Below are 24,448 nucleotides of genomic sequence, written 5' to 3'. Positions count from 1 at the left end.
TCGGCAGGTCTGAGTGGGGGTCTCGGAGCAGGAATTATCCCCTCGTGTCACAGACAGGAAGACAGAGATCCCGAGAGGGCAGCCGTCTGCCCAAGGTCAGAAGGCCACAGAATCAGTGACCGGGACCCGAACCCACGCCACCCCCCATCCAGGACTCTCTCCATCGCGTCTCCCGGTGACTGTTTTAAGAGGATTATTTATCCTTCCGCTGTTTCCCTCTCAAATTTATTTCTTTCCTTATCTTTTCCAAAATCCCCTGTTTCCGCCTGCAAAGAGTTGGGTTTCAGCGGGGAGCGATGGAGGCCAAGTTCACCATCAGAAGTAAAATCTAAAAGTAGCTCTCCTTGCTCACCCCGGCCAGGATTCCTGCCAAGTGTAATGAGCACCTACCACATGCCCACACACCCGACCCTCACAGAGAACCAACTGAACTTGCAAAAGGAACAAATGAACAAAGCTAGTATCTACTTTAGAGAACAGGGTAAGGCGCCCGGCTCTATAATTTGCCAACTCATTAAAAAAGGCTTCACACCGTTTTATGATTTTAAAAAATGTGCGTCACTTTTTGGTCCTTGGAAGGAACTGGCCAAGTGCAAGGCTCCTCCACTTGTCTTGGCTTTGGGATGGCTGGTGAGTTTGTGGGGGTCAGTCTGGACCAGTTCTTTCCCACAGCGATGGCGCTGTGGGACAGCTGGGGCCTCCCTTTGGGCTCCAAGGACCCAGACCTGATAGTAGCCCTGCTGGAACCTCTCTGTCCTGACCCCAGCCTCCTTTGGGAGAGGCGGTAAAGCAGGGGAACAAGATCTCTAACTTTGGAGTCAGGCCGGTCTGTTTGAATCCACAAAAGATTAGCCCCACAGTGGCCATGTGGACTCTGGACAAGTCACTTCGCTGTATGGGTCTCCGTTTCCTCATCTGTGCAAATGCCATCAATATCTCTACTGTGGCACGTTATCGTGAGAATCAGGGCTGGCATACACAAGGAGCCTGACACATACTAAGTGCTCAGTAAACGGTAGATACCATCGGATTAGCCGACTGAGCCCTTGATCCCACTCTGTCTCAGATTTCTAAGAGGAGGGGGAATGGGTAGGGGGACAGGCTCCCTCAGTGGCTCCACAAGGGATTTGGGAAGCTCTAGCTCCTCTCGGGTCTCTGTCCCTCCCTCCGACATTCCTAAGGATGTTCCAATCCCATGAGCTACATGTTCACCAAGAGTGAAGGCCGGATCTCCGCCTCCCGTCCTTCCCCCTGGAATGGAGTGTAGGTTCATAAGCTTCTCAGAGATGCCTCAGGAGCATGACCTTGCTCACGGCTGCTCAGCCGGGCCCACAGACACGGCAGAAGCAAACACACGTGTGCGCAAAGGAGGATGTGTGTCATGTCAAGTAACAGTTCCATTGAACAAATGAGACGCGTGGACGTAGAATCAAGACACAACTTTGGAGTTCCCGTCGTGGCTCAGTGGTTTACAAATCCAACTAGGAACCATGAGGTTGTGGGTTCGATCCCTGGCCTCGCTCAGTGGGTTAAGGATCTGGCGTTGCCGTGAGCTGTGGGGTAGGTCGCAGATGTGGCTCGGATCCCACGTTGCTGTGGCTCTGGCCTAGGCCAGCAGCTGTAACTCCAGCTGGACCCCTGGCCTGGGAGCCTCCATATGTCAAGGGTGTAGCCCTAAAAAAAAAAAAAAGAGAGAGAGAGAGAGAGACAAGCTTAATGAGTCGTTCTGCAGGGCTGAATCTCCTTTTCCCACTGGATGAAAACTTGAACGGATGCCATGACCGTTTATCTTTACTCCCAAAATATCATCTCTGCTCAAGAGTTAACGTATCATATATCCAACGCCCTACTATTTCTACTATTTAGCAATAGCAGTAATGGTACTAAACCTCCAACTTCGTTTAAAGCTAACACTTTCCCTCTCAGATCTGGAACTGTGGCAGCCAGTCTCCTGCAGTGAAAAGAAGGGTCAGTTTCTTCTCTGCTTCTTTCTTCCTAAAGCATCCCTTCTCCTTCGTCATCTTGTTAGCCAGCGTGGATTCTGGATCCCTCCCTTATCAGGGATGGAGGGTCAGAGAGAAGGAAGGAGGGGACCGCAAATTCTTACCCGACTAATATGGACTTGAGGGCTTGGTGGGCATTTAACCTTGCTTGTTCTCTCCCGGGGTGTTTCTCTGGGGTCTTTGAGGAAGCTCCATCTCCCTCCCCATGCAGGTGATGCCTTGATGTGGCTATACGCATTTCCATTCCAGCGGCTGCTCCTGACTCCTTCCAGCCCCTAGGCATCTGCCAGCACCACCTGCCTCTTTCTGTTTATGCGTTTGGCCACGCCCACTGCGCATGGACGTGCGGGGCCAGGGCTCAAACCCACGCCACAGCAGCACCCCAAGCTGCGGCAGTGATGACGCCAGATCCTCAATCTGCTGAGCCACTAGCCTCTTTCCGGTGAAGCCTTTCCTCCCTCTACGTTGCCCGCTGACAGGGTCTAGCTGACATAGCCCATCTCCCTCTCATTTGGTCCAGATCCGGTTCAGAAAGGACACTCGGGGGTCCTCCGCTTGGTCAACTCTGAGAACACGGCTCGCCCACCTCCCTTCCCTCTGCCGTTAGAAGAGCTGGTCTGCCAGCCTCTGCCCTTTAGCTTGAGCAGCGGGGGTCAGATGCCATCCACGGGTCTCCCCAGGAGAGGAAAACCTCAGGCTCTCCAACGCTCCCATTAAAACCACTTTCGTCAGGCGTGAAGGCAGGGAGGCGTACACCAAGATGCACAACGTACTCAAGCTCCTTCCAGAAACCCCCCGGCTCAGTGCTTGGCCCCGCCCACCTCTTTTATGTGCCAGAGCTGGGTGGTCAGCAAAGAACCACAAAGACAGTTTTCAACACCACCTTTTGCAGCCCTTGCTTGGTGGTCCTGCCCTTCACTTGGAGATGTGTTATCCATTATCTGGGGGCCTCCCATGAAGTCTGAACTAATGTAGTTAAATTTGAAGATTCCCCCTCCATTTTTTTTTTCCAAGGCCAAACTTTGAGATAGATATTGCTATCTCCATTCAATGGACAATAAACCAGTTTCAAAGAGGCCAGGAAACTAACTCTCAAGCATACACTGGTTGGGATTGAAAACTGGGGTTTTAAAACCTGACTTCTTTCCATTCTGCAATGGAGACTGAGGCTTTACCTCTGTGGCAGCTGGGGGATAGCATAATAGGTTTTTTTTTGGGGGGGGCATGCCCACGACATGCAGAAGTTCCTAGGCCAGGGATTGAACCTATGCCATAGCAGTGACCTGCACCACAGCAGTGACAATGCCAGATTCTTAAACATTAGGCCACCAGGGAACTCCCAGCATAATGTTTGGCAGCCCATCACCAGAGAGAGCAAAGGAGAGCCCCAGCATCAGCATTAAAATCCAGGGTGACTGTCAGCTTCTCATTAATCTTAAGACATGTTCCAACCTGTGAACTCATTTGGTGGGAAGTCCTCCAGGATAAAAATCCTTCCTGAGGCCCAGGGAATTTGCTCTGGAAAGCTCTCTTATACTTGACCCCAACATTGATTCCCTCTTCCCGGCTCCTCTCTAACAATTTTTTCCCCCTGCTTTTTCAGTTCTTCTGTTAGTTTGGAGAGATACCCTCTGCTAACAGCATTAGCAACACCGTGTATTTAAAAAGGGTTCATTGGGTACTAGCATCTGCTTCAAGCCTACGCATCTCTGTGTTTGCAGCGGTAAATACTCAGCAGAGTCTAGTTGAATGGATTCATTGGCTGAACAGAGTTCCCTTGAGAAGGGGCGAGGAATCGAGGCAGGAGAAGGAGAAGGAAAGGAAATGTGTACCTAGAGGGGCCGTCATGCCAACCAGCGGTGGCCGGGTTCAGAGTGTGGACCCGCCGGGAGATGCTGGATGAATCAGCCTCTGCCAGCTTTAAGGTTCTCATCCGCCCAGTTCAGACAAGGGTCCCCATCCTGCCTGCCTTGCCGGGAGGGTAAACTGATCTTCAGACAAGATCAGAGATGTGAAAAGGATGGAAAAAATATCGAATATGTAGGTTTGATCTGGGCACACAAAACGTCTGACTCAGCTCGAGTCTCCTTGACAGTGGGCTGGGGGCGGGGCGCGGGGTGGGGGTGGGGGGACCCAGAGAACCATCCCGGCCTGTGGGAGTCCAAACAGAGGCCTCTACTTTCTGGGATAAATTATCCACCAGGCAGAGGCGTCAGGGCTGTCTGCTCCCTGTCTGGCCTCCTCGACCATCTCACTTTATGAGACGTAAATCCCCAAGACTCACTAGTCATTTTTAATCTTCATCAGTGTTTATTTTTCAGTCTTTCTCCCCCTTTTTCCCCTATCTTAGAGGCTGCTTGCTATTTTATAGGGGTATGGGCCAGGAGGGCAGAAAGCAGCTACAAATCTCACAGCTCTCTCTGCAGCTCTCTCTCTGCCGAGACAGTGGGATGGGGGAGGGAGCTGGGGCCGTGTGAGGAATAGACGTCCCGCGAAGCCTTCCCCAGTTTGGAAGCGTGGCCTTGGGGGCCTCCCTAGGAAGCAGGACCTGGGGTTCACTCTCCCGGTGGCTGTGCTCTGGTCTCAGAGTTCAGGAGTGACCTGGGCAGAGGCAACTGCTCATTTGGGGAGGACCCTGGGTGTACTGGACTCATCACCACATCTGGCTGGGTGACATTGACCGAGAGACGGAATGGCTCCTGGCCTTGGGCCCCTCACCTTTAATGTGGGAAGGACAATAACTACTTCCTAAAGTGACGGGGAGGGTCACCCCAAATGTCCTGGACTCTGGTACCTGGCCCGCAGGAGGCATCCAGGACATGGCACGTTTCTCCCCTCTTAAGGGGTCCATGATGGCGAAGCAATGAGTTTAGCATCTGCTCTTCCTCCAGACCCTCTCAAAATATGAGCTCCTTAAGGGCAGGGACTTTTGGCTTGGGCACCCCGTGATCCCCAGTGTCTGATGCCATGCCTGACTATTGTCTGTGCTCAACAGATACTGGCTTCATGATGAATGAAAGAAAGTTCTCTGCGTGAGTCCTGTGGGTGCAGAGGAGTTTCCACGCTGAGGACATTGCTGCTGAGAGGCACAGACGTTCAGATGAAAGGACTTTCATGTGACATGCAGCTCAGACTGTTAAGAAGAAGCCCTTAGGTTCAGGGCGGGGCAGGGGCTCGCCCGGGGTCCATCAGAAATGACAGGCAAGGCTGGGGCTGGAACCCAGGGCTTCTGAGTCCCTATCTGGGGTTCCCTCTGCAGTTAGCCATCCTCTTCAGGTAGAAGAGAGGGGTGGAGAAGTGAAAGATAAACCGAAGGAAAGGAGAGTTAAGGGAAATAAACACTTCTGCTCACATCGAGGGAGGGGGAGGGAGAGACAGAGGGGCGATGGAGAGAGAGAGAGAGAGAGAGAGAGAGAGAGAGAGAGAGAGAGAGTCTCAGGACTGGGACTGACCAGGAATCACGTCCTAAACAGACGGTGTCACAGGACAGACAGCCCGAGCCCTTCTTAGCACACTGAGAGCTCTGCCCTCACTCGGTGGCTCCGCAGTGCACTTGACCTTTGTCCATGCAGTGCACTTGACCTTTGTCCACTTTCCACTAGACGCCAACCCCTGTTGCCTATTTCCCCCTGCCCAGCAAGACCTTCTGATTTCCTCCTACCGTGGACCGTGATGCTACAGCGCCTTCACTGCTCTTCCTCCTGTTCCTATTTCTCCCGAGCAAGTTAATCATGTTTAACCCTTTGGCTGCTCCAGGCGCTGTCCTAAATAGTTTACATGCATTAACTCAGTTAATCCTCAACACCACCCCCATTTTACAGAGGACACATTGGGGTTAAGAACATAAACTGTCGGCATTCCTGTCGTGGCGCAGTGGTTAATGAATCCGACTGGGAACTATGAGGTTGCAGGTTTGATCCCTGGCCTTGCTCAGCAGGTTAAGGATCCGGCGTTGCCGTGAGCTGTGGTGTAGGTCGCAGACGAGGCTCGGATCCCGCTTTGCTATGGCTCTGGCATAGGCCGGCGGCTATGGCTCTGATTCGACCCCTAGCCTGGGCACCTCCATATGCCGCAGGAGCGGCCCTAAAAGGACAAAAAAAAAAAAAAAAGAACGTTAAACTGTGTATGATCATCCCATGAGTAGAGGGAGAAACTAGCAGGAAGAGCCCAGGTGTCTCTCTGGGATCGAAAGCCTGGCACCGTCTGTCCTCATACCCCATGCTCACCTCACTCCTGCTGTCCAGTTAGATGTCACTTTGCTTTCATTGAATCTGCACAGATTCCTCCACTTTATTCAGTCGTGCTTTGCCCGCACCTCCCACTCCTCCATGTCCGCAAGGATCCTAAATAAAATATTGTTCCAGGCGAGTGAGGGGCTGGGGATGCGGATATGAGAGACGGTGCAGTGTATGCGGAGACTGACATTTTTTTTTGGCCACGTCCGAGGCATTCGGAAGTTCCTGGGCCAGGGAGAGAACAGCAGTGACCCGAGCCACAGGAGTGACAACACTGGATCCTTAACCTACTGAGCCACCAGGGAACTCCGGGAGACACACTTCTTTTGTTGTTGTTGTTGGTCTTTGTCTTTGTTGGGGCCACACCTGCAGCTTATGAAGGTTCTCAGGCTAGGGGTCGAATCAGAGCTACAGCTGCCGGCCTATACTACAGCCCCAGCACCGCGGGTTCCGAGCCACGTCTGCAAATTGCACCACAGCTCAAGGCAATGCCAGAACCTTAACCCACTGAGCAAGGCCAGGGATTGAACCCGAGTCCTCATGGATGCTAGCCGGGTGTGTTAACCACTGAGCCGTGACGGGAACTCCTGGGAGACAGACATTTAAATGGAACACAATAGGCATGTGCTTTAGGGACTCAGGCGAAGGGTATCTGAGAATGTGGGGCACTGGGGCAGGAGTCACAGGGTCGGAAGAGACATGTGAGCTGGTCCTGAGGGCGAGGATGTTCCCGCTGGGGGAGCAGGGACTGCAGACAGGTGTGCCGGTGCCGTGTGGGATATTAGGGTTCACCGTGGAGAGGGCCAGATGTGAGACTACAAAGGGGCTGGGGTGGGACCATAACAGCCTGGAAGACCCGTCTGTGGGGTGGCGCTTCATCTTGAGGCCCTGGGCTGTGTGAGGCTTTCCAGAACCAGAGAGCTTCCTGTCCCCAGTGGTGACAGGCCGTAGTAAATGCTTAGCAAAACCAGCTGATGGATTGGAAAGCTGATCGAAAACATTTGTCAAAACGTCCCCATAGCACTAGACGGTATCCTGGGGTTATTTCTATTGCAGGCCCAGCCCTGCTGAGCACAGAGAATTCTTTCTGCCCTCAATTTTCTCTAAGCTGGGACCTCACGGCTTCTGGCTGTGGGGGGAGCTCCTGGCTCCAACATGGTTGGGCCAGGAATTTCTGCAGGCCCCCTGGGCTTCTGATGAACCCTGGGATTCGGGTCAGGCCTCGGTTTGCTGACACAGGCCTCGGTCACTTGGGCTCTGAAGCCCACCCTGCCTTCCTTCCACTCACCACAGCCAGAGGGGTCTGCAGCCAAGTCAGGGAGGCATCAAACCTCCAAGACTCCAAACCCTGGGAGATGTGGGGCTGGGATCAGGCCTGTGGGAGGCTGGGGGTCCACCCTCCTCTGGGGGAGGAGAACTTCCCAAATGTACGCCCCCACAGGCAGCTCGAGTACCTCTGGGGCCTGCTCACGGACACACATTCTCAGTTTTATTTTGCTACCCATAGTTGCTTCTAAAATAAATAGCACGTTTGATCCGAAGCTGTTAAATTGGTTTCCAGCAGCTGCCAAGGGTCCGGGAAGCCCCCTAGGGTGTTGGCGGGACCCCTCCAGGCACTCGACCGCACTCGCTTCCATCCTGCGTCTGCGTCTGCCTTTCCTGATCGCTGTGTGGACACCTGAAGCCTGTCACTGCCTCCCACACCCTTGTGGGGACCTGGCTAAGGCCTCGCTGCCTTCCTTCACCCCAGAGCCCCCCAGAGCAGGTGGGAGATACTTTAACCCCTTCCGCTCTCTTAAAATCATCTATTTCAGGATCTTAAAAAAAAACCATTTTAAGCCTAGACTCCTAATATCCAAGAACCTTCAGGCTGTCAGTGCTGAGAAACGTAGACTTCTGAAGCTCTTGGAAACTTGGGAAGACGAGGGACTATCACACTGAATGATGAGTATGTGGCGTCCAGGCCTCCACGTACCACTGAGGCTGAACATGCCTCACTCATCAGGTGTGTGAGTGGGTGGGGCTGACCTAGTCGTGCTTGGTCGTATCAGGTAGACCCGGCTGGACGGTGGGAAGGGCAACCTACTCCCTTTCTTCTGTGTCCCTCACATTTCCGTTTCCTCGGTGGCCCAGTAAGGGGCACAGAAGGTGCTGCCTGCTAGCTGACCAGGTGTGTCATGAGGAGGACCCGTGTGTGACCTGTGAAGAATCTGGGGCACATGGGGGTGGGAGCCAGTGAAGAATCTGAGTTATCACTATTCTATAACCTCGTTTATTTCATGGAGAAATTCAAGTTATACTCAGAATTCTAGGCTCTTAATGATTTAGAAGTTAAGATTCCTAGGCTTCTAGAATTTTAGGTTCTCATATATGTAGATGAGGATCTGGAAGAGTAATGATATAGACTGTGAGACTCTTAGGATCCCAGAATTCTCGGGTGGCATAACTCGGAAGGGCTCTAGGCATGTATCTAATGCAGTCTCTCTGGGAGTGGGATACATGGGGCTCTGGGGAGGGGCTGGGCTAATGAAGACCTCTTGGGGGCTCTTGCAATCTCGTGTGCCCAGATCAATCTCTAAGGCTTGATCTGGGCACACGAGAGATGGGGGAGGAAAAGGCAGCCCACACCGCCACTATTCACAATAGAGGTGTAGACAGGGTCTCCGTGGGATGCCTCTCAGTGCAGTTAACAGGAGCGTTGTAAGAGGTACCCGACCCAGTGTTCTTACCACATGTGGGGGAAAGAGGGGGCTCAGGAAGGAAAGTGATGTGTCCAGTTTGAACCCATCAGTTCGTGACAGATCAGATCTGGACACAAATCCGAGTTTTTTGACTTCCTGCCAATTATTTCCTTCCCACGGGTCTGCTGCTCCTGGACCGAGGTCCCTCACTGCGTTCCTTTGACAGCTTTAGGGAAGCAGGTGGTATATCATGGGCTCTTTAGTGATGGAGCTATAAAGGCCAATGAGGAAAGGAAATGCATTGTGTGATGGGAGCTCTAGACAGAATTCATCCGTTAATTCAGGGCAAGGCGGTGCATTGTACTCCGCTCTAGCGCCTTCTGTCTTTCTGTCAAAGTCCTGGTTCTGCCCCTGTTGGTCCGAACCTGGACCTGGATCACAAAGTGAAGCCTCAGCCTGGGACAGAGCAACCCTTGACCCTGGCCAAAGCCTGAACCTTCACTTCAACAACAACATAAGATAAAGCACCTGGTGAGAAAATTAGAACAGAAGCTGTGTCTTGTGCTGAACAGAATCCAGGCCATCTTTTGTAAGGAATGGATCTTCTCATGCCAGAAAAAGACAGCAAACTCTGGGTTCCCCGGAGCATTGCCTCCTGGTTTCATGAGCAGGGGGTTTTCGAGGAGAAGGCTTTTCTACCAAGCACATTTCAGATTTCTCTGTCCCTGCGGATGAGATGAGACGTGCCTTTTCTGATGGGTGACGTTGGGCAGACGTTCTAGGCGTGGAGAGCTCAGCGCTGGCGTTTTCTTTATCCTGGGAGATGTCTATCTCTTGGGAGTGACTGTCAGCTGTCCTCCGGGGCCTGGCCCAGGTAGGCAGGGATGGCCCCTGGTCAAGGGCACCCTGCCTTGTTGGGTAAATCCGTCTTTTTATGGGGACTATTTAGCAGCACCATATTAGTCAGGGAACAATCAGCTCCTAAGTTGCAGTGACTTTATGCAGGAAAAGGTACTTTCTTGCTCCTGCTGATGAATGTCGGATGGGTGCTCCGCTCCCTGCAGTCATTCCACATCCAAGTTCCTTCCTTTGTGTGGCTTTGGCATCACACAGAGCAGTGGTTCCCAACTGTGGATGATTTTGCTCTTCAGAGGACCTCTGGAAGCATCTGGAGATATTTTGGCTGCCACCTTGGCAAGTGCAGATGCTCTTGGGATCTCATGCGTAGAGATCAAAGATGCTTCTGAATGTTCTACCATGCACAGGAAGGCCCCTTGACAAAGAATTGCCTAGCTATAGATGCCAGTAGGGCTGAGGTTAAAAATTCTGTTGGGACATTGTGCCAGCCGATGAAGAAAGAGAGGGAGAAGTTGAGAATTACATGTGGGAAGTGTTTATGAGTCTTGCCTGGAAGTGATGGATCAGATCTGCCCGCAGTCCACTGGCTAGAACTAAGTCACACGACCACACCCAACAGGGGAGGAGGCTGGGAGTGTGGAAGCCTGATGGCCGGGAAGAAGGCGAGAAGGCCAGCTGAGCATCTTTCCGGGACCTGCCATGAGACACATCTGCCTCCACCTCTGGCCAGTAAAGATCCTGTTTGGTCTCTGTATTCACTTTTACTTCTGAAATCCTTCAGATTGACTCAGCCATGAATTCAATAAGGATTAAGGCAAACTGCTTTAACTCTTTGGTCCTCGGTTTGCCAAGCTACAGCATGCGGGTAATAAAATTCATCTCCCACGGGTTGCTGTGATGGTTTCTCCTGCTCTGTCCTTACATGCATTCTGCGAAGTGACTCCTTTTTTGCCCACTCAGAAGAAAACTGGGGGGTACCCGACTCCAGAAAGTGAAATTTCATCCTCATCAGAAAACTCAGTTCTCCACGAGGAGAAGGAAGGCGTTTGTAAGAAGTAGTCTCAATATCCGGGTTTCCTAAAAGCAGAATTCTGAGAAATCTCTGTTACTCAGAGATTTTCTTCGAAAATTCAGCGACTGCCAAAAAGGATGCTTGACTGAGAGCGGGGACTCTGGTTTCAGGCCCGCCTCCCCATCCTTGCAGCCTTGGATATTCCCTCTCTTAGGGTCCTTGCAGTGCCCTTGGCAAGGTGACCTTCTTAACAGCACTCAGTTCCGTGGAAGCTTGTCTGCCCCTTGAATGTCCTTCTCTTGGCCCTTCTCCCCGCTTCCTTGGAATTGGTCTCCACGTGAGGAATAAGATCTTGCTTGTGAAGGAAGGGCACCGCAGACACGGGGCTTTTAATGACCATACACTCTTCTGGGGAGCCCGGTTGGCAGAGGAACGTCCTCAGGAGGTTGCCATAAATAACCAGGCCCTTATCCTCACGTCCTCACAAGGAAGGCTCAGTCGTGATGGATGTGGCCCGTTTGGGCAAAGGCGGGAGCCCCGAGAAATGCTTCCTGGCAGATCCGTGTGTGAAATTCCCCCCAGCCTGCCTGGGAGGCAGAGTCTTAGGCATTCTTGCAAGGTCTGCTCAAGAGCCTCAAGGAAGAGGCAGAGAATATCAGCTCAGGTGAGAAGTGAGAGGTCAGTCTGTTGGCATGGAGCTTAAAGGATAGACTCTAGATACAGCTCAGAAGGAAAACCATCTAGAGGTTTCTATGGGGTCCTTACCAGGGTTTTTCTCCTCACTCTTCCTCTCTCTCATCCAGACTAGGCCTCAGCATACAGCAGGCATCATTAAAACCCGCTCCGATTGACAAGACCTGCACAGGAATACCTTGTTCTGTTGTATGTCGCTGGACAGAGCTTTGCAGTTATGGCGCTTTTTACCACGTGAAGGTTTGTGGCGACAACCCTCCACCGAGCAAGCTGTCAGCTCCATCGTCCCAATAACACTGGCTGACGTCGTGTCTTTGTAGCACCTTTTGTTAATTCTTGCAATATTTCAGGCTTTTTCATTATTGTTATATTTGTTGGGGTGCTCTTGTGACTGGTAATCTTTAATACGACTATGATGCCTTGCTGATGGCTCAGGTGATGGGGAGCACGTTGAAACCACACAAGATGTTTAATTCAAATATATACATTGCTTTTTTTAAGACACAATACTATTGCAGACTTAAAGGACCACAGTATAATGTGAATATACATTTTACACGTCCTAGAAAACCAAAAACTTCACGGGACTCGCTTTATTGGGTGGTCTGGAACAAACCCGCACTCTCTCCAAGGTATACCTGTATATGATTTAAGTTGTTTTTAGCCAGGGCTAAACAATCGTGTGCCAGCAAAACACACAGTGGAAAAACCTTAGATGTAAAAGAGTTGTCTGTTCTCCTTACTCAGCAACGCCAAGTGCTGAAAGGAGGAAGGCCAGAGGGGGGAAGCATGTGGGGGAAGACACGAAACTGCCGGCTTCAAGATCTGGCTGACCTGAGTCTTCATCCCCCCAAGAGAGATGCCATTAAGGACGTGTTGACTTAGCTCCATATGCAGCCTGCAGCTTTCTGGACCCATGGCTGCCCCCGCCTCCCCACTCCCCACTTAGGCACCTCCTCCTTCCTCTCCAGCCTGGGACACAGTGAGCCTCCCTCCATCCAGCTTATCCGCATTTTTTTTTTTTTTTTAAATCTGAGCAAGAGATTGCCCTGCAGCTGCTAACAATTGGGATCAGATACTTCCTTCCCAGGTAAGCAAATATCCCAGCCAAACCCAGTCTTCCATGCAGCTTTGCAGCACCCCACCCTCAAGCCTGCACAAGGAGACGGGCCCAGAGAGAAAGGGAAATTTGTCATAATCATCATGGGACGTGCAGTGTTCATGGAGGGTTACGTCCTCCCCTAACTTGATCTAAGTGAGAGAGGAGGCTCCAAGAGAAGGGGCCCTTGGAGACTGGGAGTGCCCACAAGAAGAGGAGCCTGGGCGTTCACCCCCCTGGTTAGATGCTCGCTGGTCCTGAATCTACAGTCACTTCCCAGACCTGCTGGGAGAGCACAGCAGAACCAGAGAGAAGGTTCTAGAAAAAGCTTGACTGCTGTCCACTAGAATTTGAGGGTACGCATAAACCAGAGATTGATACTTGTTTCTAAAAAGGGGCTTTGGGAGTTCCCATCGTAGCTCAGCAGGTTAAGAACCTGACATCATGTCTGTGAGGATGCGGGTTCAATCCCTGGCCTCACTCAGTGGGTTCAGTATCCAGGGTTGCTGCAGGCTGCAGCGCTGGTCAGACATGTGGCTCGGATCTGGCATTGCTGTGGCTGTAGCATGGGTCTGCGGCTGCAGCTCCAATTTGACCCCTAGCCTGGAACCTCCAAATGCCATGGGTGCAGCCGTAAAAAGAAAAAACAAAGTAATTAGAAAAATTAAAAAGAGCTTGATTGAGGCATAATTGACTACCGTGCATACGTCCAGTGTACAACTTCCCAAGTGTTGACACCACCGCCACAATGAAGCTAGTGAGCAGATTCAGCTCCCCCGTCTTCCTTTGTGAGCGTTTGCCCCTCTGTAAATTTCTCCCCTCCTTGTCTCCCACCCCCAGTCTCCCCAGGCCACCATCAAACTGCATTCTGTTACCATCAGTTTGCATTCGCTAGGGTTTTATCTAAGCGGAATCACACCATACCCACTTCTTTTTGTCTGGCTTCTTTCACGCAGCATAAATATTTTGAGGTTCCCCCATGTTGCTGTGTGTATCCCTAGCTCATTCTTCTTTGTTGCTGAGCAGCATTCCATTGTATGTATATACAACAATTTACTGATCCGTTCCCTGGTCTGTGGAACTTTGGGTGGTTTCCAGTTGGGGGCTGCTACCAACAGAGCTGCTGTGTCCGCTCACATACCAGGCTCTGGGGAGGCATGCCTTCATCTAGCATCCGTGGAATGGCTGGATCAAATGGTGGCTGTCCACTTGAAGAAACCATCACACAGTTTTCTGAAGTGGTCGGACCATTTTTCCACCCCCACCAGCAGCACGTGGGAGTTCCAGTTCCTCGGGGTCCTTGCCAACGCCCAGCATGGTCAGTCTCTAAATTACAGCCATTTTCAGACACGGGTATGGTCTTTAAAATGTCAGGGGGAGGGCCACCTTTTCATGTGTCTATTTGGCATCCACACATCTTCTGTGGGGAAACATCTTTTCACATATTTTGCCCATTTTTAAAAAGTGGGTGGTCTGCTTTCTTTTGTTCTGAGTTTTGAGAGTTTATAGAATTTTGGATACAAGTCTCTTATCAAGTATATGCTCTACAAATATTTTCATTCAGGCTCTGCAGCTGGTCTTTTCTTTCCCTTAAGAGTGTCTTTTGAGGTGCAGAACTTTTAAATTTTGAAAAAATTTTTAACTTATCCAAATTTTCTTTTATGGGTTATACTTTGATGTTGAATCTAAAAAGCATTGCCTATCCTAAGGTCACAGAGACTCTCTCCTATATTTCTCCTAGAAATATAGCTTTATGATCTACCTTTAGGTCTAGAATGCCTTTTGCCTTTTTAGCGCCACACCCGCGGCATACGGAGGTGCCCAGGATAAGGGTCTAATCGGAGCTGTAGTTGCCAGCATACGCCACAGCCACAGCAATGCCAGATCCGAGCCATGTCTGCAACCCACACCACAGTTCACAGCAATGCCGGATCCTTAACCCACTGAGCAAGGCCAGGGATCAAACCTGCAACCTCATGGTTCCTAGTCGGATTCGTTTCCACTGCACCATGATGGGAACTCCCTATGATGCATTTTGAGTTAGTTTTTGTATGTGGTATGAGTTATGGGTTGAACCCCCCCCCCTTTTAATTTTTGCTTATGCATTTCCAATTGTCCTAACATTTGTTGGAAAGACTTCTTTCTCCACTGAATTGCCTTTACATCTTTGTCAAAAATGAGTTGTCTTACATATGTGTGGATCTGTTTCTAGACTCCTTATTCTGTTCCACTGACCCGAATGCCTATTTGGATTCCAATGCTCCACCTTCGATAACTGGAACTTTTACTAGTAAGTCTTGAAATCAGGTAGAGTTATCCTCCCAGCACTCTCCTTTTTCAAAGCTGTTTTGCTTATCCTAGGTCCTTTGCATTTGCACATGAATTCTAGAATCAACTTGTAACTTATGCAAAAAAGTTTCTGGGATTTTGATTGGGATTTCATGAATCTATAGACCAGTTTGACGTTACATAAAATAATTGACACTTTAGCTATGACGATTCTTCTGACCCACGAACAAGGTACATCTTCATTTACTCAGGTCCATCTTTACTTTCTCTCAGTGATGCTTTGCAGTTTTCAGTGTACAGGCCTTTCATATCTTTTGGCAGATCTATTCTGAATTATTTAGTATTTTTAAGACTTTTGTAAAGTTTTATAATGTTTCATTTTGTAAGTGTTGTAAAGATTTTATTTCGAATAGCTTTTGGTAGCACTTAGAAACACAACTGATTTCTGTGTACGGATCTTATATCATGCAATCTTGCTTGCTTATCAGTTGTGGTTGATTTTTTGCACAACCAACTAGAATGTCTCTCTAGTCACTCATTACCTGAGATTCAGAATAATTTTATTTATTCCTTTTCAATTTTAATTCTTTTTATTTTTCCTTGAATTATTGTATTGCATAATGTAGAAAAAAAGTGGTCAGAGTGGATATCTCTTTCTTATTTCTGATATTAGAAAGGAAATTTTAAAATTCTTACCATTAAGTAAAATGTTAGGTGTAGATTTTTCTAAAGATACTTCTTTTCAGATTGAGAAAGTTTCCTTCTATACCTAGTTTGTTGAAAGTCATTATCCAGATTGGTTGGATTTTACAAGCATGTTGGATTTTTTTTAATCGAAATATAGTTGATATATGATATGTTAGTTACAGGTGTGCAATATCGTGATTCAAAGATTAAACTCCATTTTGAGTTATTACAAAGTATTTACTAGGTCCCTCGTGTTGTACAATATATATGGGATTTGTAGCTTATTTTATACCTAATAGTCTGTACTTCTTAAAACCCTCCCCTATTCTGCCCCCCGCCCACCTCGCCCCAGTGGGAACCACTAGTTTGTTTTCTATAGGACATTGGGTTTTATTAAACGATTTTTCAGTATCTATTAAGATGATCATTTGTTTGTTTGTTTTTTGGTTTGTTAATATGGTGAATTGCACTAATTTTAAAAATGTCTAATCAAGATAAAAAAAAAACACATGACATAAAATTTACCATCTTAACCATTCAAAATGTTAATTATACCCCCATTGTTGTGCAAGAGATCTCCAAAACTTGCATTGATTTTGAACGTGAACCCTACCCTGTAGTCCTTGGAAAAATTCTGCTTGACCACGACGTATTATTTTTTTAATATATTGTTGGATTCGATTTGCTGAAATTTTGTTTAGAATTTGTTTAGAACTCTTTAGAATTTTTCTGCTGTTTTTGAAAGACATTGGTGTGTAGTCTTCCTGGTTGGCAATGCCATTATCTTGTTTCAGGGTCCTAGCAAATCCCCCATCAAATAATGGGTTGGGAGGTAACCCTCCGCTTCAATTTTCTGGAAGAGTTTGTGTAGAACTGGTACCGTTTCTTCCCTCGATATTTGGTAGAATTCACTAATGAAGCCATCTGGCCTAGGGTTTTCCTTGTGGGAGTGTTTTTAAGCTACAAATCCTATTTCTTTAATAGATACAGAGCTATTAACGTTATCTATTTCTTCTTGATTAAGCTTCGGTAGTTTATATCTTTTAAGGAATTGGTCCATTCCAGCTGAAGTGTCAGATTTATAGGCATAAAGTTGCTCATCATATTCTCCTATTAAAAAAAAAACTGTGGAATTTGTAATGATGTTACCTCTTTCATTCCTGATTTCATAATTTTGTTCTTCTTTTTTTTTTCCTGATCAAGCTGGGCTGGAAGATTAATCCATCTTATTGACCCTCTCAAAGAACCAGCTTTTGGTTGCATTGAATTTATTTTATTTATTTATTTATTTGTTTTTTGGTTGCATCTGTTGCATGTGGAATTTCCCAGGCCAGAGACTGAACACACACCACAGCAGGGACTCGAGCTGCTGTAGTGACAACGCCAGATCCTTAACCTGTTGTGCCACAAGGGAACTCTGGTTTCATTGATTTTTTTCCCCATTGTCTTAGTGTGTTCTATTTTACCATTTTCCACACTGAACGTTAGTATTTTATTTCTTATTACTTTATGTTTAGTTTGTTCTTGTTTCTTTTTACTGTTTTGTCTTCACGTTAACTAATCTTTTCTTCTGTCCTGTTTAGCATACCCTAAATTCCATCTAGCATATTTTTCATCAGAGATTTAGTTTTCATATCTAGAAGTTCTATTTAAGTCTTTTTGATACCTTTCATGTCTCGATGTTCTGAATACATGTAATACAGTCATAACAATTATTTTGAAAATTTGGTCTGCTAATTTTAACGTCCGTCTCAGTTCTTAGACTATTTTTGATCGGTTGCTTGTTCTCCTTATTAGGGACTGTGTTTTCCTGCTTTGTGGTATGCTTGGTAATCTTTGATTAGAGGCCAGAAATAGCGACTTTTACCTTGTTGGGTGGTGGATCTTTTTTGTTCTTATAAATCTTCCTCTTGAGTTTGTTCTGGGATGTTGCTACTTGGAAACAATGTGCTCTTTGGGGTTTCTGCTTTTAGGATTTGTTTGGGATATGTGCAGCAGCCTAGGGCGAATTATTCCCCACTCTTGAGCCAAGGCCTTCCTGGGCACGCAAACCTGATGCTCAGGAATTCTGACTCCTTGCAGTACAGCTCGTGGAAGACAAGACAATGTCCCTCCCCGCCGGCTCTTCCTCCTTGAGCTCCAGGGCTCCGTCAGAAACCTGGAAGTCATTCGTGACTCCCCCTGCTTCTCCTCCAACATCCCAGGAATCAGGATGGGCTTCCAATCCTAAAATCTTGGCGCTCTAACTCCCCGTGTCACAGATTCTTCTCTCAGCATCTCATCTTTTCGGCTCCTGTCAAACTTCATGTGAGGTTGGGAGTCACCCGCGATATCAGGACAGCTTTTACCTGACTGGTCTTCCAATCTTTGGTCACGTTCACCCATCTGTCCTCCACACAGGATCCAGAGACCTTGTCTCAAAAACGAACGCGCAAAACCTCACTCCATCACTTACAGCTCTCCGGGGTCTCCCTTCTGCCTGCAGGGTAAGCTTCCTGCTCCTGAAGCTGGCTTTGGAACCTGCATTAAGAGTTGAGTCATGTGCCCCCAAAGCTGTGTTGAGATTCTGGCAACTCAGAATGCAACCTTCTTTGGAAGCAGGATAGTTAAAATGTGATGAAGTTAAACGTGTTAAGATGAGGTCCTATCAGAGGAGGAAGGGGCCCCTTATCTAATAGGGCCAGTGTCCTTATAAAAAGGGACACTTGGACACAGACACAGAGGGAGGATGGCCAAGTGAAGATGGAAGCAGAGATTGGCATCAAGATGACCTGCAGCTGCTACCGGGGGCTGGAGGACTCCAGGAAGGACACCCTCCCCCATGCCCAGGCCCTACGGAGTGAGCATGGGGAGCTGGAAAAATCTAGAAAGGACTCTCCCTGGGCCCTATGGAGTGAACACGGCCCTGCCAGCACCTTGACAGTGGACTTCCAGCCTCCAGAATGGGAGACAACAAATTTCTGTTGTCTCACCCACCTAATTTGTGGTACTTTGGTACTGCAGCCCTAGCAAAGTGGCACTACTTGTCAGAATCCAAATATCAACTACCAAGTATCCGTATTGTTCCAGTCTCTTCTGCTGGGTTAGGGTTTCAACACGTGAGTTTGGGGAGTCATCTACTTCAGCTCACGGAATGGTTTACAGCTCTCCCAACACACCAGACACACACACACCTTTGCTCAATGCTGGTCCCTCTGGTGATGGCTCTTCCCCTTCCACACCCCCCTCTTCTCCAGGCCTAACCCCGCTGCTGCTGCAGCATCTCACAACTACTTCCAGGCCCCTCATTTGGTCATGGATGCCTTGGGAGCTGGGACTCCTGTTTCTCTCTTCTTTTCTTCTTTTTGGCCATATCCACGGCAAGTGGGAAATCCCTGGGCCAGGGATTGAACGTGCACCAGGGCAGCAACCTGTGCTGCTACAGTGACAGCTCGAGATCCTTAACCCACTGAGCAGCAAGGGAACCCCCATGTTTCTCTCTCTCCTTTCTTTGTGGTGCCTCAGCACTGCATCTGACCAGCCTGAGGCCAGAAGAATTTATCTGAGTGGGACACCTGTTTTCCCACAGTTGATGTTGGTGGGCAGTGGGATTCAAAACACTTGTGCCCCTCACCGGGTTGCCAAAGAGGGTTCCACCCTGACTGCAGCCACCATTGACTAAGAGCAGGTCAACCACCAGCCGTGACTTCCAGGAAACCTCCACCAAATTGCCAAATGTTTTTCCCCAGGCTCTCCACCAGGCCTGAGGGAGGGGGACCCAGAGAAAGATTTTGCTTGTTCTTTTGAGGTCAACACCTAATCACTGTCCCTCTTCAAATGAAAAATGGGGAAAACACTAGCTAACTATTGTTTAGTGACCCCAGCCCCCACCCCTTTAAAATAAACACTCTTTTCAATTAGGAAGATTTGTCACTGGGGACAGTAATTCCGTGTCCTACCAAAACAAACACAGTTGTAATTAGTTTTATCCAGGAAGAAAATTAACTCTGTTTATCTTAGCATAATTAATCATTGACCTCGTCTGTCCAGGCAGCTTGGGGGAGGGTGCGGGAGTGGGGGGTTATGATCTATTACAAAGGGGTGCTCCGGGACCCGTCTATCTCTCCTCTTGGTTACTCAGCTGTCCGCATGAGTTATTTGAAATAATATTCCTGGCCAAGAGTTATGGAGCTGCCTCCGAGCTAGATTTGGAGAAACGCTAAATAAGGCTATGATTTTAGGAGTTTTGGACGCGTATGTATCGGATGGGCATGAGGGCACATGGCAGGCTCCGGGGTTCTCCGGGCTTCGGTGTGCCTTTTACAGGGACCTTCATGAGTCCTGGGGGTGGAGAAGGAGCTGTGGGCCAAGAGTTGTTTCTTGGTGGTGTCAGGGAGGCTCTTGCAAGGAAGACATAAGCTTTAGGGTTAGATGGGTTTGGTTCTAGTCCTGACCCCGGCTTTCACGAACTGTGTGACCCTGGGCAAGATAGCTTATCTTTTTGAACCCTAGTCACCTCTGAAGTTTAAACAAAGAAGAATTCCTATTGTGGCTCAGCAGGTTAAGAACCCGACTAGCATCCATGAGGATGAGGGTTTGATCCCTGGCCCAGCTCAGGGGGCTAAGGATCCGGAGTTGCTGTGGCTGTGGTGTAGGCTGGCAGCTATAGCTCCAATTCAGCTCCTAGCTTGGGACCTTCCATGTGCTGCAGGTTTGGCCCTAAAAAGACAAAACAAAACAAAACAAAACAAAACAAAACAAAAAAAAAAAAAGAGAGAGAGAGAGAAAGAAAGAAAGAAAAGAGGCTTGGCAATCATGGTTAGTAACTGATGCCCTTGGGGATTTTGTAAGGATTAAGGACTAGGTGTCGTAGCCCCCAGCCCAGCATCTGATACTAAGACGTTGCTGGATAAATATTGGTAGCTTTTGTTATTCTTGCATGAACTGACTGAGGGCTTAGCAGTGGAGAAACACATGGAAAATCTTCTCTCTCTATTTTAATACTTCCTGCCGCTTACAGAGACCCTCCTGTGTGCTGGGCTCTGCCTCAGGCCCTGGAAATAGAGAGAGGGTTTGATCACAAGCTCTGTCTTCACAGGGTTCACAGCCCACTGGGAGAGGACAGACAGGCCGTGACATTCTAAGCCAGAGACACAGGGTGACAGCTCTGTCGTGGAGCTGCAAGCGGAGACTGGGGGAGTCTGATCTCACCAGCTCTGGCCCATTCAGTTAACATGCAATGCCTCACTGAATCCTCATGGTAACTCTAAAAGTCGGCGCGAGGGAGGGGACCCAGGGACGGTGTAACTGAGCTTCCCAGATGTTAAGTCATTGGACCCAGACAGCAGAGCGAGAAAGTGGTGCAGCTGGAGGTGAACCCCGCTTCTCTGACACGGAAGCCTGGGCTTTGTCAGTTTCACCTCGGTCAGAGGTCCTGGCTGAGCTTTAAGGGCTGGTGTCCGGCCCCAAGACCCCAAGTCGGGGCATTAAAGCAGTGGCTCCCCAGGGCTGGTGTCAGGAGTCCCCACCATTACAACTGCAGCTTCCTTGGCCTCAGACGCTTCCAAGTAAGAATCTCTTGCAAGGGGATCATTTTAAACAACCATCTAAGGTGATGCTTACGCTCTCGCCATCTGTCAGAATCATAAAACATGTGTCTTTTGTTCTTGGTGTGGAGATGGCTAATCCCAGACAAGTGCTTGTCCTCCAGAAAAGGGGACCCAGAGCTGTGAAGTCAAGGAGGCCCCTGTCCTGAGATGAGAGAGACGGAGAGAGGAGTGGGTGCTGGGTTCTCAAGGGGCCTGCCCAGCACCCCCGGGATGAGATCTCTGGCCCCCAGGGGCCTACTTTGAGCACTAGGAGTCTCAGTTCACTCCTGAGCAGCAGAGAGCTGCAGACGTCATTTCTGGAAGCAGGGGCGTTGGGCTCTGCCCATCGTGGTTGGAAGCAAGGCAGCCTTTACTGAGGCACGTGTTTCGGGCAGGGTGTGGGGCTTTGGCCTCCCCAGACCTGGAAGGGAGTGAGAGCAGGGACCAGGCCGTTTTGGTGCCGCAAAGAGCCCAGGGAAGGGAGCAGCCACAGTCTCTGAGGGCACCGTGAATGGTTTTCCTGGGGCACAGGGATGCCTGGCCTGCAAGGCTGGGCACCCAGATGGCAGAGGCCGACCAGGCAGGCAGAACTGCATGCTCTGTCCCCTCTACCAGCGACAGGCAAACGTGGACAACTTCCTTCCCTTCACGTGCTTTGGTTTCCTGCTCTGTAAAGTGAGGATAACAGTGTCTCTCCTGTCACACTTTAGTGACGATTAAATGGCTACATTGTACACATGATCTCATTTGATTTTCATAACATTCTTTGGAATAAGGATATAAGTATTGTTCAACTTAGCTGAGTGAGAGAGAAGGGATTCGAATGACCTGCCCGAGTTATGTAGGCTTTTAGTGGCAGAGCCAAGGTTGTAACCCAGTCCTGTCTGACTCTAGGACCTTGGCTCTGACCACACTCCATAATGCTTCCTTTCTAGGAAGGAATGAATGAATTCCCTTAGCTGTCAAGCAGCCTCTGAGGTTTTCTTGACAACGGCGGTGGCCTTCTCTTGAAACTAGAAACTTCCTCCTGCAGCGCACAACCCTGAAGGCCTGGCTGTCCAGTGCCGCTTCTAGAACAGGGGCCCTCTGCGCTGACAGCGCTGGAGGCTGGTGGCACAGAGGTTTCAAGCACAGACTCTGGAGTCAGGCTAAAAGAGTCACAGCAGGGTTGGGGAACCCCTTGGACTGAAGGGCTCTCATCCTGGCTGATGACAGGCTCCCCAGGCTCCCTGGCTTCTCGGGGGCACAGAAGTAGGCGAGAAGCAGCTTGAATCCTCTTGCAGAATCGCCTCCTACCCTCCCCTAGAGGCTACAGCCAAGAGATAAGGGGCTATACCTCTGGAGCTCAAGATGAAGTCTGCGATTTGTGGGAAAGGAAGGGAGGAGGGAAATGTTTTTCCAATTGAAAATGGTCCATTTAGATCATTAGATGCAGGGTTTGATCAGCAGGAGATCCAGATAGGACGCATCTTTCTCATTGCTGCACTAAGAAGCTGCTTGAACTGGCTTCCCTGTGACTCTTTTCAGCCCAGCAGACATTTATTGAGAACGGACTGGGCACCAGGCACTTGGCTGGGGATACAGGGATGACCTGGGATAGTCCTGTGTGTGTGCATGCATGTGTGTGTGTGCGTGCATGTGTGTGCGTGCATGTGTGTGTGTGCATGCATACTGGTAGCTGGGAGAAAGGAGCGCAGGGGCTGCTGTAGGGCACGAGAGTTGTGTCCTTGTCACAGTCCTGGGAGGAACACGCCCCTCCCTCCACCTGCTGGTCAAGACTAACTGCCGTTGGCCCGGCTGAGAGATGGCAGATGATTTTTCACGTGGCAACTGGTTTGTGTTTGCTGGGAAAAACTCTTGAAGATGGAATCCTTCCATCAAAGGTTTATGAGCTCGAGAGGGCTGAGCTCGGTGGGTGCTGGTTAACAGATACCAATGCGTGTTTGGAGGAGAGGCATGGGGAAGAGGGAGGGGGAGGGGGCACCAGGAGAGGGGGCACCAGGCGAGGGGCTGGTAGAGTTGGTCTGACTTTATGTCCAAGTCCCCACCTGCAAACATCCGGTCTCAGGGAGCTTGGCCTTTGGCACTATTCATGTGAGAACAACCCGAGAACAGGTGAACGGGAGGTAGCAGGCTCCCGGCCACTCCCACGTTTACTCAGTCTCAGCCAGAGTGACAGGGGTCCAGTGTTCATGGCATGTGTGTGTCCCCTTGCCCTCAGCCCTGACTCAGTCGTCTTCGGATGCAGAGACCATACATGTGAAAATTTGATCAGGCAGGGGAGGGGTGCATTGGTTAAAGCCTAGGAGTTCCCGTCGTGGCGCAGTGGTTAACGAATCCGACTAGGAACCATGAGGTTGCGGGTTCGGTCCCTGCCCTTGCTCAGTGGGTTAACGATCCGGCGTTGCCGTGAGCTGTGGTGTAGGTTGCAGACGCGGCTCGGATCCCGCGTTGCTGTGGCTCTGGCATAGGCCAGTGGCTACAGCTCCGATTGGACCCCTAGCCTGGGAACCTCCATATGCCGCGGGAGCGGCCCAAGAAATAGCAAAAAGACAAAAAAAATAAATAAATAAAAAATAAAGCCTAAAGGAGAGAAGACAGGAGGCTGCGTCTCTGGCTTCAGATCTCTGAGGGGCGCAAGGCAGAAGCAGGGGCCGAGAGCCATGCCCTGGCTTAAAACAGGGCCAGCGTTCCTGACAGTGGGCTGCCCTGGGAGGCAGTGAGCTCAAACCTGGTGGTGGTCAGCAGGCTCTGGAGGTCAAGGACTGCTCATGTGTGTGCCCTGGGCAGGCAGGGAGTGGGTGGGGGCAGAGCCCTGACGCTGCAGATCCCCTGATGGAGGAATTACCTGGCAGAGGAGTGGGGGACAGACAGGGCCACTTGAAGCATCATGCACGCCGTAATTGGAGAATGTGAAGTTTGCAGTCTAGTTTATGGGACAGTCCCTCCGGGGAGGCTACGCATTGAATTCCTGCTCACAGCGGAGGTGTGGGCTCTCTGTGCCCCGGGCTTTCCCTGTGGGCTTGGCCTGTGGGGAAAAGGCAAGAGAACAGGATATTGTCCTGGTCCCTGCGGGCTGTTAGTAAAAGGCCAGCGAGCGGGCAGGGAGCTCTAGACGAGCAATCTCTCAGCTCTGGAGCCTGGACTCCAAGATCCAGGCACGAGCCGACTGGTGTCTGGGGAGGGTCTGCTTCCTGGACCACGGGTGGGCTGTCCCCTCGCTGTGTCTTCGGAGAGCTCTTCTAGATCTCTCTCCTAAGAGCATGCACGCCACCCTCATGGCCTCACCGCCCCCCAAAGGCTCATCCCAGTGGAGGCAGGGTC

This window comes from Sus scrofa, chromosome 6, assembly GCF_054392235.1.
Source record: "Sus scrofa isolate SSC_HxYL_T2T_F1_AM1 chromosome 6, Sscrofa_HxYL_maternal_Yorkshire_Landrace_v2.0, whole genome shotgun sequence".
Classification (NCBI taxonomy): domain Eukaryota; kingdom Metazoa; phylum Chordata; class Mammalia; order Artiodactyla; family Suidae; genus Sus; species Sus scrofa.
The sequence above is the reverse complement of the archived record's forward strand: the minus strand, read 5'-3'. Positions refer to the sequence as shown.